We start from the raw sequence: 18,389 nt of genomic DNA on the forward strand, positions 1-18,389 counted from the left end.
TCACATATAATGAAAAATATTTTATAGAGAATATAAAAATAATATAGACTGGAGTTTGAAAGTGAAGAAATCCAAAATAATGTCAGCTAATTGAGTCAAGAGAATGGATAATTGAGTTAAGAAAATGGATAGCAAAATCTGAGAGTAAAGGAAACAAGAATGAACATTTTATATCATAATAGTTATATAAAAACATGGTGGGGGGATATAGCTTTCGCAACAACATATGTGAAGAAAATTCAGAGATTTTCATTGTCAATAAAATCAATGGATTGCTTGGTAGCTACAAAAAATATCAGTATAGGTTTTCATTAACCAAAGTGTTGTATTTCAAAATAAGGAAGATGGTACATCATTTATGCTTCACTGATAAGACCAAATCCAAACCATTGTATTCAGTTATGGTCACCATATTTGAATAGCACCATAAAAAAGAATGTTTAAAGGAGAGTGACTAGATGGTGAATGTTTACATGAAGATGGTCTGAGAGAATGAGGAAATCATATATGGAAGCATTAGACATTTGCTATATGGATCTAGAGACACCCTAAAGCAGGGGTGTCCAAACTGCGGCCTGCGGGCCAACTGCGGCCTGCGGGCCAACTGCGACCCATGATCCATTGTTAATTGGCCCACAGCAAATTCCAAAAATATATTTAGTTTACTTAAATAAACCAGGTGAGGCAATACGTACTTCACCTCGAGTGAATGGCCCGGCTGTTTGTGTATTTTACCTCATATGGCCCTTTGTGAAAAACATTGAAAAAAGTTTGGACACCCCTGCAAAGGGATGAAAACTACAGAGACACAGACTTTAGCTGTATACAAATACTTTTATAATAATCAAATATGCTTTATTCAGTTCCCAGTAACTTGAAATGTTAAAAGGTAAGGAAGGATGACTAGTTCATGGGAGATTTGACATATTTACAATTCAATTTAGGGCAAACAGCAGAAAAAAATAGATGATAGACAGACAGACAGACAGATAGACATAATACATAAAATAGAAGTGCCTTCTAAGGAGAGTGTATGTTGTTTTATATAGAAGGATTTTTGGCCTTTTGAAAGACTTTGTAGGTTAGCCTGAAGCTTGGAGGAAGGAGGAAGAAAGAGATGAATAACTCTAGACAACCAACTAAAAAGAACACGACATTCTTTTAAATAAGGAGGAAGTAAGGAGTGAGATAGAGAATTTTCAGGGAAAGAGATAAGGACAGCCTCTGAGCTGCCATGAACCCAGGTACTACATGTAATGAAGGGGCCAGAATAAAATCTCTGGTGGTTTGATGAAAACCTTACAAACAGGAGTATCTATGATTCAGTGCTTAGTTTATAGTGTTCCTGCAATGTATTACTCTTCCTTTCTCCTACCTCTCTTTATATTTGGATTAAACAGTCTTGTCCACACAAAGTGACATAAGAGAATGTTGTTACATTTCTATTATATGTGTGAAATCTGTGAAGGAGCTGTGTAGTTATCAAAAAGAGAAAAAGATCACGTCCTGGTCCATGAAATTCAGAAAGGAAAAAAAAAAAAAAGAAAAGAAAGAGCCAGAGAGATTTTTTTTTTCTTTTTTTTTTTTTTTTCTTTTTAAATAAACTCAGAGGCCTCTATGCGAGCCTGATGCTTTTCCAGGAATTCAAAGAACTCCTAGAGAAAACATTGCATTCCTCATTGTTTGAAACTGTGGAAAGTGGGTTGATTTCAAGTAAATTCAACTTGGATAGGGAATGGGAAAATTCAGCTGACATTTGTTTTATATGTAGTCCATCTGCTTCACCTGTTCCAGGCTTAGTGGACAGCATTAGCCCTAAGTGATCCCTCCCTACATAACTCAACACACTTAACGTACATCATGCACTAATCTGAGTTGTACTTTGCTGTCTTGAACACTCATTTAATTAGGGCTGTATTGTATTGCATTTGCGAGTGCTTATATCATGCCTCAGGAAATATTTATGAACTAATGGGCAGGGTCCATTTTATAAAACATTTTGACTTTTACACAACACCAACCTCATGCCTTGTCCTCGTAGGCACTGAACAAATACTTGAGTTCATGAATCTGTATATAAAGCAAGAAACATTGTTTGTGGGCAGGTTAGATTAATACCCACAAAGGACCCCAAACGCCACCTTCCTAACTATCTCAGAAGTCCTTCATAATTGTTCCTAAATGTAAAATTATTTGGCAATGTAAAATAAAAAAATACATCAGGATTGTATTAATATGTAGCATTTTCACATAGAAAACCCACAGAATTCTGGTTATATTTCTATTAAAAAATTAATAAGAGTGTTTGTTAGACATCAGATCATGATAGTTTTATAACACCCCCGTGCCCCCTATCCAGTGTTAATATAAAGATTAGATCAGATCACACATGTAAGCAGTTAGCATGGTGTCACATTCTCCAAATTCCAAATATGTTAACTGTGTTTATTCAATAAGTGTCATTCATGTGATTGAAGCATAACAAATAATTATTTAATTCATACATTGATTTTCAAGTATCACCTGGAATATAATCTAGCAATCTAAAGTTGCTAAAGTTGTAGGAATTATACTTTAATTTTATGAAAACCAGTATCTAAATAAATGTCATGTCATTATTTGCTCGTAAGGTGGTAATTAGAAACATAGACTTTAACTCTGAGAGAGAGACCTATATTCAAGTTTTTACTTGGAGCTACTATGAGCTCTACTACTTTGAGGACATTGTTTAACCTTATTATCAACCCACCTTCCATAAATGTTACTCAATACACTTTCTGCTTCACAGCTTCTCGTGAAGTTTAAATGAGGTAGTTAAGAGTAAGACGTGAGGTTCATGCCAGTTAGTACTCACTCAAAAGAGTTATGATTTTTTTAAAGTATTTCTAATTCCGTTTTTATAATACAAACATCAGATTTTCTTAGTGGAATCTAACAGGAAAAAATAACATCAATATGGGAAGGATATTAAAATTAACACTGGATTCAAACCTGATAATATAAAAATCAAGAAATCACTGTCTAACACAAGGTCTAGGTTGAAAGGCTTTCTGCATAGTTTGCTATCTAACTACTAACATCCGACTAAAGGAGGAAAGCATTTAAAAGTTTGTTGCATGCTTCCTCCAAAGGTAGTAAAATTAATTAGGGAGATGTGCAGGCTGCTGATTCATTTAATTATATGTTACTACCGAAAGTGCAAAACTCCCCTGCTAGGTCTGTTGCCTGAAGGACTTTTGGTTGATGCATCACCTCTTTCACTCAGAGGGTTGATCATTGTAAATGACTTTATTGACCCGTGGTTTGGTTCAGCATCATATGCTCCAGTGAACCAAGCAATAAACAGCTGCTAAGTGCAGGTGAGAAGTCGTCATGGAAAATTCAAGGACTGAATCAGCGTTCTCTCTGCCATCAGGCTCCAGTGCTGTCACAGATTTCTGAATTGCTTATTTGACAGGCATGATTTTTAAAGGGACTTGCCCTAGAAAAATAGATAATCCTATAGAGCTTCATGACTTTTAGCTTGTCACAGAGGGCACTCTATTTTCACAATCTGGATTCCAAATTCCTGGATTTGTAGCCATAGTTAGTTACATTACATTTTTAATGGTTTGTTAGGTGTCAATGGAAATGCCAAACCAGATACAATTTGGTAAAATAACACATAATATTTAAAGACTGAAAATACATTTTAAGAAATATCTGACAATTTTAAATACTGCAAAAGAAAAAAAAAATAAAGAAAAAATAAAAGAAATATCTATTTTAAAAAGTCAAAGGCAACAGTAGAGAAATCTCAGCTGCGGTCAGCTCTTTCCACCAAGTAGCCTTAACAGATTACCCTTGTTAGGAATAGCCTGATCTTTAGCACACCTCTTCTACTTAGAGCTGATTTAAAAAAAAAAAAAGAAAAAAAAAATCTGTCTCCTTCATTAGACTAAGTTTGGAACAGATTAGGAATTAAGTTTTATTGTTGTCAAAGGTACATAATGAATGTTTGTCAAGTTGGTGAATTCATTGAAGAATAAATCCTAAAATTATATTCACTATCAAAAGAATGAGAGGGCAAGCCACAGCTTGGGAGAAAATATTTACAAAAGACATATTTGATAAAGGACTGTTATCCCAAATATACAAAGAACTCTTAAAACTAAGCAATTAGAAAACAAAAATCAGATTAAAAACAGGCCAAAGATTTATTAGGCATCTCACCAGAGAAAATATACAGATGTCAAATAGCACATAAAAATGATCCACATCATAGGTCATTGGGGAAATGCAAATTAAAACAACAATATACTGACTACTACACAGCTTTTGGAAAGGCCAAAATCCAGAACACAGAAAACACTAAATGCTGGAGAGGATGTGGAGCATCACGAACTCTCAGTCACTGTTGGTAGGAATACACAGTAGTACAGACAGTTTGAAGACAGTTCGAAGACAAACTGAACTACTCTTACCATTCAGCAAATGAACTGAAAACTTAAGTCCATGTATTTACACATGGATGTTTATAGTAGCTTTACGCATAATTGCCAAAACTTGGAACCAACCAAGATATCCTTCAATAGGAGAATGGATAAATATATTGTAATACATCCAGAAAATGAAATATTATTTAATGACAAAAAAAAAAAAAGAAAAAAAAGAAACAGAGCTACCAAGCCATGAAAATTCATGGAAAAATCTTAAAGGAATATTACTAAGTGAAAAAAAGACTATTTGAGAAAGCTATCTATGGTATGATTCTAACTACATGACATTCTTGAAAAGGTAAAACTATGGAGACAGTAAAAAGATCAGTGATTATCAGGGCTGAGGGGAGGAAGGGATGGATGGGTGGAGCAGTGAAGATTTAAAAGTAAACAATGATTCCCCTAATCTAAATAATTGTACATAGTTGAACAAGATTATATATGCAACTCATTTACTCATTCTTATTTCATAGTACCTGCATTATTAATTTATTTCAGTTATCAAAAAGAAGTCCATCTTTTTCTCAAAAAGTTCAAAACAAAATGACACTGCATTTTTATTTGAAAATATGAATTCTATGATATTATGCTAAGACTTACACCACAAGTCTCGAATCACAGTCCATTATGGACATAAGGGGATGTGATGATTTTTACAATATCCAAAGGTTTTATACTAAAAATTTAGAAAATATTAACCATAATCCATAGATAAAAGACATAGTCATATAAAAACTAGAAAGAAATATTTTAGTAGAAAATAGGTGACCTAGATTGAAAATTCACAAATCCAAAGGGTAAAGGAACTTGGTGAGAATTAATTTTTCACTCAAAATAGCTAATATATGCAATAAACTCTTGAAAGGAGAACTAGAATTATCAAGAGATTTAAAATTGCTTGGGGACAAGGAGCAGTATAGGATTATTGCTATACACAAAAAATACTAGATAGTATTTTGTAATAGTTCCTGAGGAATCTTCTTAGAATCAATGTGGGGGAATATTTGAGGACATACTCTAGAGCAGCCTTTATACCTCAGTTATTAAGAAAAATGTGAAACAGTGTTATTACTTAACATTTTAATATTATGAAATATATAAAAACATGGTTACCGAAATTTAATTCAGTTCAGAATACATAAAAATATTGAAAGACATACTAATAACATCTAATAAAAATAATATAATTAGGTTTTAATCATAAAATAACTAGTTTTGTTTATTACTTCTCAATGTCTACTATGCCTATGAATCACTTGGGGATATTGTTAAAATGCAGGTACAAATTTGGTCAACTCTGGACTATTTTTACCATTTCTAACAAGCTCCTAGTTAATGTCAATTCTACTGGTACATGGATCATACTGTGAATAGCAAGTCTTTACCATGATATACTAACTACTCTAACCAAAAACATTCTTTGCACAACACACAAAAAAACGTCTAACTCCAAAAATTGGCAAGGTATGATTTCACACTGAGTTAATCATTAGTATAGGACTTATTAGTATGAAATAAAAAATGCATATAGCTCTGCAAAAAAAAGAAAAAAAGTATATATATATAATTATTATTTTCTATCTGTATCTTTTTATTTTCTCAATATCATGCAGATGAAGAACAGGGAGCAGGGTAGAGTGGGTAAAAGCATATTTGTGTCAACAGGAAGTGTTTTCTCAGGTTAAGTTTGTAAGAGCACATACATGAAGGTATTATTGAAACAAATTAAGAGAATCTAAAATACACAAGTTAAAATATTCTAGGCACACAACTTTTCCTTGTTTAATCAGCATTTTGGCGCACTGTTTCAATCTTTAACAGAATATGTATGTTCTTTTATACTTTTGCATATAATGCGTCTTCAATATTCCTCCATTTAATTATTGACAATAAGTTCAACTGGCATTTTTTATAAATAAATAAAATCTCAAGAGAAAACTACTTAAATGCTAGTGAACATTTTTGTCATTAGTGATCACTGAGTTTGAAAATCTTTTGCTGCCAAAGTTCAGATACACAGTCAAAAGCTTAAATTGAACAGCTGGTTGTGACAGATCTAAAATGTGCTTAGTATGCACAAAGTACTAACTGGTATGTTGAGAAAGTTCTATTGCTGTAGGCAACTCATTTATTTATATTAGATCTAGTACAGTAGTGGTCCCCATAGAATTCCTTATACTCTTATTAGCCAAAACAAAATGAAACTCTAACCTAACTCAGGCTAAAATTTGAAATGAGACAGTTAGTAGAGAAGCCTATTTCCAATATATTTGCTCCACATTCTCCAATTATAACAAGCGCCCCAGAGCATGTGTATTCTATTATTATTATTAACATTTAAGATAACTACTTACATCTTTGAGCAAATCAGATACATTATCCCCACAGATTAAAAACGTTTAAAGATTTACCATCCAAAAAGTCCATATTCCATATAATACATAATATACTTTGGTAATCTGTTTGCCTATTTATTTCTGAGGGATTTTAGTCCTCATAGACACCTTACATTCCACCATACTGGGTTATATGCACTTTTTCCAACCTTCCATGGTCATTCTGAATATCTTCCCTGTCCCATAATTATTTTGTGTACACTTCTCATCATTTTAGAGACAATACAAATATCACGTGCTCTAGGATCCCTTTTCAGATTGAGGGGGAAAAAAAGTAACTAATTTCTTCAATGTCTCTCACATTTTGCAAAGCATCTTGAATTAAACAACAACAAAAAAGTAATTATTAAATGCCATATTATGTTTGCCATTTTGGAGGGAAAGAAATTCATCAAAACTTTCACTTGTCTCTTCCCCTCATATATTTATTTCAAGGGTCAAAAAATTAGTGCAAGGATGTTGCCATTAGCCAATCAATTCTTATACTAACTATATTTTCAGGATTTCCGGAAATACCAGAGAACAACTGAGCCCAACTGTGATTCAAACGTAGTTCATAACTTCATATGTCACCTGACCTCCATAATCTCCTACTTTGGTAGGTCACCATGTATTTTGAGTCACCAGAAATTAGCATCACTTCAGAACTCATGAGTAATTTTTCAGGGATTGATATTTTTTTCACCTCCATGTATGGTCACTTTAGTAAGTGAGGGTAGGTTCCTTTGAAGAAAATATGGAGAAAATTTTATGGTATACTCATATACCTGATGTAGTGTGGCTGGTCTTTACTGGAGGGAACTCACAATCCCTGTCAGTCAAGCTGGTCCAGACATATGAACTGGTCTTGTTTGAGGAACTGGGTGAGAGGCCATGAAAATTGAAGTCATGTTTCTAGCCACAGACATTAATATGTTACATTTAATGTTGTATATATTGAGTAAAGTTTTAGTAGGGACAGCATGATCAATGGACTAACAGCAACGATCCCTGCAAGTGAAAACATCCTGATTAGTAACTCTTTCCCGCTATTTATTTGGTATATCATCTTAGCCTTGGAAGTTATTTACTTGGCTTCTATTATTCTGGAATTTCTCCATCTGATATAGTAATATCAGGAAGCCCATCTCACTGGTGACATCTTCCACCACCATGTCTGAACTGCACCACAAAACATTCCATGTGGTAGGAAATGTCTGGTACCCTCACCTCCTATTTATTTCTCAATGTCTTCATGAAGAAAGTATCCTCTGAGTCCTGTAGGTGGGAGTGAGGTGGAAGACAGTATGAAGGCAGTTTGCACGTCATAAATCTGCTCCAACATTCTTATCACTGTCTTTGTATTCTTTCTTGTATGTCATGATAAATAAGTTATAGCATTAAATCTCTTTGAATGTAGGTCACTGTTGAATACATATTGCAGTCAACCTACCAAAAAAACTCAGTGCTATTTTCAGATGTGCAATGACACCCATTAGATAAAGATTTCCAGTCAGATGCACCCATATCAATAAATTCAGCCCCACTTACTGTTATATTTTGTCCTGTGTTGTCTAATTCTCTTCGAACTCAATACCTCACATATTCCCTGGCTTTGGCTGACATCAATTAGCAAAATCTTGCAATTATTTTGAAATATAAGTTATTTTCTCCCACATCAGATTCTGTATGTAGTCTTCTAGAGCATTCTGAGCTCTACAAGAGCTCTGACTCTAATTATGGGTCAGGAGTAAATAAGGGTGGGTATTGAGTCTTGAGGAAAATAGACAACTTTTGCTGGGCAAGTCCATGAAGTGAATTATCTTCAAGAAAGGAAAGGTTAGTCTCCTCAGACAGAAGAAGAAGACTTCTGATGAGAGAGGCTTATAGAAATGCAAGGTTTGAAGGTTCTCAGTTTAATCCAAATACACCCAGATGGCCTTAGAAGCTTTCTGATTTTCTTGCAAGGATTTGATCTAACAGCTTAAAGTCATGAGCTTTTGTGTGTGGTATGTATGCTTGTTTGTTTGTTCGGTTTATCTGTAAATGCTCACGTTCAGTTAAAACAATTATTTTATCGTAGTGTCTTGTAATCACCATTATGAACAAATAGTGAACAACAGTTACAACTTGGCTTCTGGAGCTTTGCTTCAGTACGCTCTTCATCACAAGTAAACACGGTTTATTATATGATTAATTGGGCAGCCACTGCATGCTACAGATTACTACTATCACATTTATAATTAGCAAATATTTCAGTACTGTATTCATGGTCAAAGACATGATCAAACCAATTCCCTAGACCCAACAGTAGTTCCTCACTCCTTTTCTGGTATCATCTCTTCTGGTATCAACTTTAAGTATCAAATCTTTATTCAGTCCATATTCAATCATGAAAATAGAAACTACAATAGTTCTTTGAACAGAAAGTTGAATGTACATCTTGGAAGACTGAAAATGCAACCAGCAGTGAGGTAAGAAAAAAGTAGGAAATTCTGGGAGCAGTTATCATGCTTAAGGCTGAGAGAACAAAGCATTTCTTGGCTCTTTTTCTATGATCTTTCATATTCGAATAAATGTTTTGCTTTTTTTTAAATTCTGTGACATGAGCAATCCTTTTACACTCACTCCTGAGGTATTTTTCCCACCTTGTTTTTAAACAAAGGATTTTGAAATATTTTGTTGTCTCAAGAACAGGTATGTATTAAAGATCTAAGAACCTAAAAGACAGAGAAGAGGCCACCTGGAGTGAGGGAAAGGGCACAGCTTGCCTGGGTGCTACAAGCAGTGAGAGGGCACCATGAGGCCAGTTTTGTGAGTACTAGGAATAGCTGCAAACAAGAAGCAAATGCTAGTTGAATAAATTGCTGCTGCTGAGGTAAAGAACATCATGAGGTAATGCTGACAAAAGCAGCAAACAACAGCAAAAAAAAAAAAAAAATCCTCTAAGATTCTGGAGGCAATTTAACACCATGTTAAAAAAAAATATATTTATATATATATATATCCTTCAGAGACAGAAAGACCTGAATTTGACATTCAACTCTCCATTCTCTTTTTCCCTCCATCAAATGGATTTCAAAATTGGACTTCAGAGACTTATTGTGGAAAACTTGTAATGTTCTCAGTGATAATTTGGCTGCTATGGGTCAAAGTGTTCTGTCCTCAGAAGATTTAAGAAACAGTTTATCACGCTGTATTCTTGGCAATGTCTTGGTCAGTTCTCTTGTTCTAGCCAAGAAGTTAAAGTTATATTGATTTATGACAGAAGCATTCAATAACTAGATGGTAGAAAGTATGCCCTAGGTACCTCTACCAGCCAACAACTAAACTGTATAAAAAAAGAATATTAAAAGCACATAGCAATTATAAAATGGATGTCAAGAAAGGACATTTTAGAATATAAGACAATTTACAAGGAATTAACTTCCCAACACTAAATCGTATACACAGAGGAGACAGCGAGCGAGAAGATGATGGCATTTCACATACTTTTCCTATGTGTTCTTTTGCAGGACCTCTAAACATCTTCCGAGACCAATGGTTTTATTTATGCTATAGAATCACCTTTATCTATGCACCGTTTCAAGAGACTTTCAAAATTTAATTAGCTTGTTAACAAAATAGGTGGATCCTTTGGTTCTTATTTCAAACTCTGTTAAAATTCAAACCAGTGCCCAAAAAAGGGAGCATAAACAAAATACCCACCTTGCACTTTCTGCCTTAACGTGCTTTCTTTCACTAAATATGTTAAATTTTGTTTTCCGAGGGATATTTAATAATATGCACTGCATAATGACCCTGTATCCATCCATATATATGATATATATACAAACCCATATATATATGTCTTACCTACCACAGTGCAACTTCATATTGTGCCATTGAGTGGAAAGCAGATACACAGCAGTTAAGTGGCATGGCTACAGGTTGTATAAGCACCTACTTCATGTAAGGATTCGAACACAAGACCTTTCACCAATTTGATTGCCACTCTTTTAAATAAAAAACAAAAGGGGGAATAGGAAAGGAAATTTAATATGTCACAAAATTTACAAAAATCATTTACATATTTTATACTAGTAAGAACAAATGTTTTGATTTATTCCTTCAACAAGTAGGCATTAATAAGTTGCATGAACATTGCACTTTGAGGACTCAAAAAAATAAATGCAAAAAATTGTTTTCATTTCTGAATTATATAGTTTGAATGGAAAGATGTATTGTGACATAGTAGACGTCTATTTAACAGTGTGAGGTCTTAAATGATTAAAAGTAGAGGAATTCTCGATAAGAGCTTGTAGAAAGATTGGTAATGTTTAAATTAGTAGAGAAGAGAAAAAACAATCAAATCAGGAAGTTTATCATAAGCCAAAGTTGAGAGCTGACAGAGAGCACTTTGGAAAATAGAGAAAATACAGCTTGGATTGAGCTGAGAGTCACCAGAACATCAGAAACTGGTCAAGATCACATTATAAAGAATTTCAATCTGCCTGATGATTTTGGATTTTCTCTTATGTGCAATGTAAAGCCAGATATCTGTACCCACCAGAGAAATACACCTAAAAGGTACAATATATTGTAACTGAATGTATTAAAGTATGTCCCCTCATTCCATCATAGTCCTTAAATATATAAAATTAGTGTTAATACCGGATAACTGGCAAATGTGGGATTGAATTATTTAATTGCTCTAACTTATATATGCATTCCACCAGAGACCTAAATTATGAATAGAAGTGTGTATATGCACACCCTGTCCTGCAAAGGGAAAAATATGATTTGGCAAGGAAATATTGCCAATTGATTATGGACATGTTTCCTGAAGATCCGTGATGTGCTTTAGAATTATTCTCAACATGGAACAAGCAGTTATTACCAATAAAAAGTATATTTCAAAGATGAGATATACTATGCTCCTATTAGAATGATTAAAATCCCAAACACTGACAACGCCAAATTCTGGCAAGGATGTGGAGAAACAGGAAGTCTTATTCATTGCTGGTGGAAATGAAAACTGGTACAGCCACTTTGGAAGACAGTTTTGCTGTTTCTTACCAAACTAAACACACTTACCAATATAAATAAGCCATCATACTCATTGGTATTTACCCAAATGAATTGAAAACACAGCCTCACAAAAATCTGCACATAGATGTTTATTGCCATTTTATTCATAATTGCCAAAACTTGGACGCAACCAAGATATTCTTCAGTAGGTGAATGAATACACCAACTGTGGTTAATCTATACAGTGGAATACTATTCAGCGATAAAAAGAAATGAGCTATCAAGCCCCCAACAGACATGAAGGAACTTTATATGCATATTGCTAAGTGAAAGAAGCCAATCTGGAAAGACTGCCTACTGTATGATTCCAAATTTATGACGATCATATGAAGGCCAAACTATGGAGACAGTAACAAACAAACAGAGTTTCAGGGAGAGAGAGGGAGGAAAACCTACCCAAATGGAGCACAGGGGAGCATTTAGGGCAGTCAAACTGTTCTCATATCACTATAATAGTGGATATATGTCATTGTACATTTGTCAAAACCCATAGAATATACAATACAAAAAGTGAACCCTAATGTGTAGCATCAGTATCAATGTTAGTTAATACTAATTTTATCAATAACGGTTCATTCATAATAACAAATATACCACAAGAATGCAAGACGTTAATAATTGGGGGAATTAGTGGGGTGGAGGAAAGGGAGATGAGGAAGTATATAATAATTCTCTTTTCTTTCCTCTCATTTTTCAATAAACCCAAAACTGATCTAAAATGTAAGTCTATTCATTTAAAAAATATATCATAGATGTTTGAAACCCATTTGCCATGCCAGCTTTAAAATGTTATCTGTTATACACTATGGTTCTGCTGCATCTTCTCCCACTTTATTTTTGCCAAACATGTTTGAGAAGGGATAAGTTGAGATGGGTGGCATTTAATATCTAGTAGTCAAGTATTAACACTCATTGTTATTTCTATCTAGACCTTAGCCAGTCTATGATTAAGAAAGTGTATGTGTTGGTCTAATACATTTATAGCCCATTAGTCTCAGGGAGCAATGCCCATAAAAAGCATAATCGGTACCCATCTAAGATCGTATGTAAGCAAATTCTAATACGTAATAACTAGAGATAATCATACTGTCTGTGTATGTGTGTATATTGGTTGGGGTTGGAACGGATTGGACACAGTGAGGATAATTTATTAAAGTAGGAAATGGAAGATATAGAACACAAATCATGTCACCCAGTAAAGGTGACTTATATTTTCATGTGATTCAAACTATAAAAACCATTCTACCTACATATACACACATATTCTCACCCAACCATACATACACATAGTTTCGCAAAGACCAGCAGGCCTAAAAGTGATTTTGTAGTTACAAAAGTGGTAACAGTGACAAAAGCAATAAATATAAACATATGTATGCTTTCCAATTATTAACATCATCCATCCCAATCCATTCAATTCAACTCAATGGGCTTGAGTACCTTGTTGCCTCTGAAAATCTGATATGAATTTAATCATATTGGCAGTTAAATACCAGTTACTGATTTTCCTACTTCCCACACAACTTTCTCTCCATACCATGAGGTATACAAATGTTACATGTCAGTGGTATTTCTACTTCTTTACCATCATATAGAAGATATGAATATTTAACTTGCATTGTTATATTTGTCTCTTGGTTCTGGGAAAATGTTTGCAACATAAAAAATTCATGTACAGTCACTGCATTTGCATTTCTTTATCGTGTTTTCCACTTTAGCCCCTTTCTCCATTTCCAGGACTGTGCTCCCTTAACATTAAAAAAAAAAAAAAAAAAATCTCTCTTTGGAAGAAATTTAGAGTTCTTAAAATGTTGCACACTTATTAAATCAAATCTGTAGCATCAGTATTCCCATGCAAGTCTTATTACTCAATAATCCATATCACCAAAACCTAATTTGGTGAGAAAAAACCACATTAGAGTATACGTCAATGTGTTTCAGCGAGACTTGAAATGATCCCCATACAACGATATATATTATACTAGTTGCATTCAAAATTCAGTCCTTTCAAGGTATGCGAATTTTCAAACAAAGAATAAACCCCTTGCAGGTTTACTTTCAAAACACCAGTAAAGAAAATATCTGTACCATTTCCATCTTTCAATTTTATTTGAGCAACACTTCTTCTACCCTGGTAAGTCAAGGAGCCATTTAATAAAGGATTGGAATTCCATGATGCATTGCTCAGAATCTCCCCTCTTCTCTCACTTCCCCAAATAAATCTGTCTCAGAAGGTGTGTATCACTTCTTTCTCATTCCATGGAGCTGGCATCATTGGATGAAAGGCCTGGACCCACTAAATAGATTGCTTTTGCTTTGGGCCATTGTTAAATGTTGACTAATCCCCAAATAACTCCTTGCAATCAGGAAACATCTTTAGCTGCTGTGGGGATGGGAGGAATGCATTTCCATTTATTAAGAAAGTCTGCAGCGCAATTTAATATGCATGGTTTCAAAATGATACAGGAAGCACCTCACCCCACCATAAGCAGACCTTGTGTCACCTCTGTGTGTATTTATAAAAACTTCATATAGGTTGGTGCAAAAATAATTGTGGTTTAAAAGGTTAAAACAATTGGAAAAACCGCAACTACTTTTGCACCAACTTATTGTGTGTGATGAAGAAAAATCTTTTGGAATTTAAAATGCATTTCCTACATATGTATGGATAGTGAAACTACCTATTATTTTCAATTCTTCCATGTCTCTTTTAGTACAAAACAAGTAATTTTCTCTTTTACTTGCCTGCTGTTCTTTTCTCCTGAAAGCAAATTGCATGTAAGCAGAGTCATTCATTCTCTCTGTGCTGTTCACAGATATTTGCAGACAACTGTAAAGGAAGTTTTTTTCCCTTCTGCTTTTTCCCTGATTTTCACCTTTCTTACCATGTTAATTGTATAACATATAATCTCTAAATTTGCCTGAAATCAGTCATTTTAATATTTAAAACCCCTGTTATTTTCAAAAATTAATCATCTTCTACACAATAATTTTGTAAAGAAGTTAAATTTAGACAGCACAGGAAAATTCACTTTCCTATAAAAATAAAGAATTCTAAGCGACTTGAAACGTTTCTTTTTTGTGGGGAGCAGAGAAAGCTACTTCAAGCAGCACTCATATTTGAAAAACAGCGGAAATCCTTTCAGAAAGCAGTGTATCTTGTCAGTTGTTTGCTGAGTATAACACAGGAAGAAAGAGCCCCCTAACGGTTCAGACACCTATAAAAACAGAAGTGGTGCTTTCTCCATTCCTGTGGGTTCACTATGGCTAAAATGAGTAATCAGTGCAGACATGTTATACTGTGGAAGTGAATAGAAGGTTGAATAAAAGGTCAGATGGAGGCCCCTCAAAAATGAAAAGGAAAGTGAGAATTCCCAAGTTGATCTGACTAAGTAAGTTGCTAGAATTGAAACTCAGACTGACACTTATACACATGAGTGCTAGGACACTTGCTTCCTCCACGTTTGCTGAGGAGCACTGACTATAATGCAGGAGACATATTAATTAGATAGTTTTTAAATGTGAAGTGTTATTTAAAGAACTTGCTCCCCCCTCCACCAACAATGAGGCCATTTCCTATTAAGAAAATAGAGAATCAAATCATTCTAGGAGTAACTACAAAATTTGTAAGGTAACAATAAATAGAATCAAAGTAACACTGAGGGTAAGCTAAGAAGAATGTCTAAGTACCAGAGGCACAGAGTTTAAGAAATTACTTCTTAAATAATTTTAAAGTAAAAACATGACTATACATAGGGAAAAAATAAGTATGGATGTTCACATATACACATGCTAAAATATCAGGTCTCATGAAAAACACACAGTGCAATTGAGAATTAGTTTTCTTTAACGTGTATACCTTGTACAACCCATAAATAAGGGTTATAAGAAAACGACTGTATAAATAGTTTAGACACTTAAGGCTGTTGCAACAAAAGTTATGGAATTTTAAATAACTTTATGTACTAAATTTAAAAATGACTAGATAAATTAGTTAAACCTTAATTATATCTTTTAATCAGATATATCAGATTGTTTTGCATAAACAATAAAATGGAAGGATTAAAAAGAAAATTTTGGATAAGTTGCACAAAAGTCAGCATAATTAATCTAATATATGCAAATCAATAATTCTGCAAGATTTGCTGTGTGTGGATTTCATATAATATTGCTACTACCTACATAAATGTATGGTTTACAGTTCCTGTCACCTTCCTTAGTTACTAGTTCAGCATTAGTTTCTCAAACAAATTACTCAAAAATTATGTACATAAAACATTTTTCCAAATGACTCAGTTCAAAGACAAAATTAATGTTCTCTAATACACATTTATATTCTTTTAGACAAACAGTACTTTAAAAGTTATACCAGTATAATTATTCCTTTTAATATGGTTATTATGAATGAAAACAGCCATAATATTTATAGTATTATGAAACCTCATTAGCAGTAGCTATTATAGGTAGCTATAATATTTACATTATAAAGCATCAAAACATTATTTCACGTTTAGAAGTAAAAGCATGTTATGAAAAACTGTGTTCTTCAAAAATGCAGTTGTGATTAAAATACAAGCAAGTGTGAAACACACACAAATGCAGCAACTCAGAACATATAATATTCCTAACTTCAGCTATATTGGCTCCCAAGAGCATTGGCGATCACGTTCTTATTTGAAACACTGAACAACGTATTAAAAAGTTTTGCCAAGTTATCATAGATGCCAATTTGATCCTTAGAGGAGTGACGCAGGGAACTTCACTCAAAAGGACAATCAGAGCAAGTCTTAGGGTAAAATGTCCCTCTTCATTGATCCAAAGGAAATAAATAGATATCAAACATATCACAAACCATTTTAATTCCAGTAAGGATGAAATAACTCCTTTATGTCTGATTATCACGATGATGTCTCTTTAGCAACTGACATCCGTGACCTATAAGCCTAAGGTCAATCAACTACATCAGCACTGCATTGCCCCAACTCATTATTCTGATTCCAGTCTATTGCTTTCCTCCAAAACAAACAAACAAAAACAGAAAAACAAAACAAAACAACAACAACAAAAACGAACTTCCCAGCAGAGAATTTAATATGTGCAAAGTTTATACACATTCAGAGACACTTCACCAGCACATGCCATCACTGACACAGCATTAATTGATGGAACTGCAGCTTTAGCTATGAACTCTAGAAGAACTAAATGTCTCCAGTCACATTTATTTGCCTTATCTTAGCTCAGTACTTTCTTAAAACCAAATACTAGCCATCAGTAATCCAGCCATAAGAAAATGGCAGTCTAATGTCATGTCATTTACAACGCATCATGTTTATGTTGAAGAGTTAAGACTGCAATCAAAAGACAGATTCAGAAAAAAAAAAAAAATCATTGACAATCATTTAAAAGCATATAGTAGCTTCTGTATCTGTATGAAATACAAAGGACAGTTAATATAGTAATGGCCCTTTCATGATATGCTATTAATTCTCAAAGTTGTTTAACAGCTAAGAACAATACATGTGAACATATTTTAAGGTTGTCACCAACAATGATCTTTTTAGTATGGACTTTGCTTATTTCTCTTCTTCACACAGAGTATTTGCTACATAACATTATAATCAAGTGGTCTTATAAAGAAAACCAAAGCAAATAGGTAGGTAGGTAGATAGATAGATAGATAGATAGATAGATGATAGGTAGAAAGAATACCAACTAGATTCATATAAACATGCATCAACACATTTCTAAATCCACATGCCTGTACATTGCACTGAATTTAATACATCACTGCAAACTCAGTTTTTAAACCATGCAAAGCTATGATGTATATTACTATGAATGACTAAAAAGGAATGCAGAACTAAAAAGGTAATCTCCTTACCTGGAGCATGAAACTGTTTCCCTTCAATTCTGGAACAAAGTGAGGCTCGAAGGAGGACTTGATTTTTGTTTCTTTTCAAAATCCTCTTTAATGATGCAGGAGTGAGATGAACTATTCCAAGGTGAAGTCTGTTATTTCTTGCTGAGGCTCAGAGCCGACATCCTCTTGTAAAAGAAAAGGCACCTCAGTAAGTTGTTGACTGAGGGAGCTACGAAGCAAGATAATCGGCACCAGCAGTCACATAGTGATGCCCCAGAACGTGCACTGTCTCCCTCCCAAGCTTGCGTTAACTCTCTCTCCCTGCTTTTCACCCTGACGCTCACTTAGCTCCCAGTCTCAGCTCCTGCTGCTGCTGTATAATCAATCTAGCCTGTCTGAGGCTAATAGTCCTCTATTTAACCAGCCAATCAATAGCAAGGATTACACTGCTAGTCCCAAGAGTCTTTTCCAAGAGCGGTACAAACAATAAGAGTTTTGCCAGCAGTTTAGCCAAGTATTTTTCATTATTTTATCTCACTAACAGATAGGGATTGAGAGAGCAGAGGCTCAAAGCAAGCTCAGAGTGAGTGCAGATTTTAGTATTTT

General features: G+C 34.1%; 1 protein-coding gene across 2 annotated transcripts in view; it reads right to left on the reverse strand.

The window, feature by feature from the left end:
• The window catches only part of CDH18 (cadherin 18), an 893,359-nt gene extending 875,194 nt beyond the window's left edge, over positions 1–18,165 (reverse strand). Inside the window, exon 1 of one of the 2 annotated variants that reach the window (XM_088796449.1) lies at positions 17,805–18,165. The gene's annotated coding sequence lies outside the window, so the exon portion shown is untranslated. The remainder of the gene's footprint in view (positions 1–17,804) is intronic. The other variant, XM_088796451.1, reaches the window with a different exon arrangement.
• Positions 18,166–18,389: the final 224 nt, after the last annotated feature.

This window comes from Rhinolophus sinicus, chromosome 3, assembly GCF_057876585.1.
Source record: "Rhinolophus sinicus isolate RSI-liver-muscle chromosome 3, RSI-T2T, whole genome shotgun sequence".
NCBI classification, from domain to species: Eukaryota; Metazoa; Chordata; class Mammalia; order Chiroptera; family Rhinolophidae; genus Rhinolophus; species Rhinolophus sinicus.